Here is a 2,108-nt window from a genome sequence, read left to right on the forward strand (position 1 = left end):
TTATTATGAATGAAACCACTGTAGAAAACGTAGAAAACACCAAATGAAAGAAACATAGCTCATCACTGTAAACCTACTACCCAGAGACAATTAATGTTAGCAAATTGATTGATTGATGTTATTTAATTTTGCTTTAGATTTAGTCTTATAAAACCACCATAAAATTTTATATTCAGTTGTTCATTATATTTATATACATTCTGTGTTAAGCTTCACCCCAGGCCATTAAATATCATTCTAAAATGTGATTTTTTTGATAGATGCATGGTGCTTCAACCCAAAGAAATTCTGTAGTTCATTTAATCACTGGCCTACAATTGTGATTTTAGGCTATTAATATTTGTTAAATTTGCTATGACAAAAAAAAATTTTTGATCAGATAGAATTTTATAAACCTCTGATCATGCATAGATTTCTAGAAGAAGAAATACCGAGACTTCTATATATTCTCATTTAGATATGTTACCCACCCCACTCTCTGTTGGTGGTGCTAGGGATTGAACCCAGGGCCTTGTGCATGCAAGGCAAACACTCTACCAACTGAGCTATATCCCCAGCCTTAAGTGCATTACCCTAAGTACATGTATGAAGACACAAATGGTGTGAATACACTTTGTATACAACCAGAGATATGAAAAAATTGTGCTCTCTATGTGTAATATGAATTGCAATGCATTCTGCTGTCATAGAAGACAAGTTAGAATAAAAAAATAAAAGATGTGTTCGTGTCTCTGTTAGAACATGTATTACAGTCTGATTTAGTATGATGCTTCCTTGTATGAATTTCTTCCCTGCGTTACAAACCTTTAAAGGCAGAGATTACCTTCTGCTCATCCATCTTTTGCTTTAACAACTTGATAACACAGTGGGTATGGAACCTAATGGACATTTGGGACTTAAAGTAGGTGAGATGACGTACAGCTTCTAAAAAAAATAGATTTAATCATTGATTCATCCATTTAAAATTTTCGTGTCTGCTAAGAACCAGTGTCTGCTCTGTGTCAAGGAGTAGTTAAGCACATGACAAATAAATGATCATCAAACTCAGCAAGGATCTCTGCACACCCAGATATTTCATCCATTGGGTGAGGTAGACAATGAACCAAGTCAAGTGAACTGAAATGATAAGAGGGACCAGTGTTGTCAAGAAATGGTTTGTTATCGAGTGGTGAAAGCTTCTCTGAGGAATTAATATTGGAGATGAGATCAGAAGAGGGTGTTCAAGGGCAAAAAAAAAAAAAAAAAAAAATGGAGGGAAATAACCAAGAACTCATGCTTTCCTGTCCCAATATGGCCACCGGATCTCCCTCTCCTTCAAACGGGCGATGGACTCACGTAATCTCTGACCTTCATATCATCTCCCGGACCCCAAACACAGCCACACAAATTGGCAAATCCATTCTACTAAGTATCCAGGGACTCTTACACAAGAGCTTTACTTTGTCGGTCCTGTTTCAGGATCGAATTTCATCCATAATCATCACACCTCCTTGGCCCTCAGAGATTTCACATAATGCAGTGAAGACCAGAGTGTTCACTCAGTGTCCTTTATCAACTAAGGAAAAAGAAATACGATAATGCTTCCTACCTCTTTGTCCCTGTCCTATTCAGTATGAGCTACCACATACCAGACACAAAACAAATCAATATGGCCTCCCCCCATCCGTCAAAGGACTCAAGGTATCCCAATAATTAAGCAGCAACGTGCGCTCGGAAAAGGCAATATCCCCAACGATTAGTGTTAAATTTAATTAATTACCTCTAAAATAAAATGACACATAAACTTTGTAATTAAGAATAATTCTTAATTAAGGAACACTTGACAGATAGGCAGGAAAGACGAACGGGATGGAAAATGGCTGATTGAGATGGGGAATTAAGCACCTCATTGAAGACATTAGCCCCGTTGTGTGTTTTATTGAATTTTCATGGCATCCAATGAACTGAAATTCAGAATGGATTCAGAGGGTACTTTAAGACCACAAATGGGCACTTTTGTGGTTTAATGTAAAAGGGGATATTTTTAGCCACAATGACAGCTGCATTTTTATCATCTTGATCCCTCAACAATAGAAACGGGAGCCAGTTGGTGGGGGAGCTGTGACATC

The 2,108-nt window shown here is 37.3% G+C and overlaps 1 non-coding gene across 1 annotated transcript; it reads right to left on the reverse strand.

The window, feature by feature from the left end:
* Positions 1 to 482: 482 nt before the first annotated feature.
* Positions 483 to 555, reverse strand: Trnaa-ugc (transfer RNA alanine (anticodon UGC)). Its single transcript has one exon. It is a non-coding gene; the product is annotated as a tRNA-Ala (tRNA).
* Between the last annotated feature and the right edge of the window lie 1,553 nt (positions 556 to 2,108).

Source organism: Callospermophilus lateralis, chromosome 20 (genome assembly GCF_048772815.1).
Source record: "Callospermophilus lateralis isolate mCalLat2 chromosome 20, mCalLat2.hap1, whole genome shotgun sequence".
Taxonomy (NCBI): Eukaryota; Metazoa; Chordata; class Mammalia; order Rodentia; family Sciuridae; genus Callospermophilus; species Callospermophilus lateralis.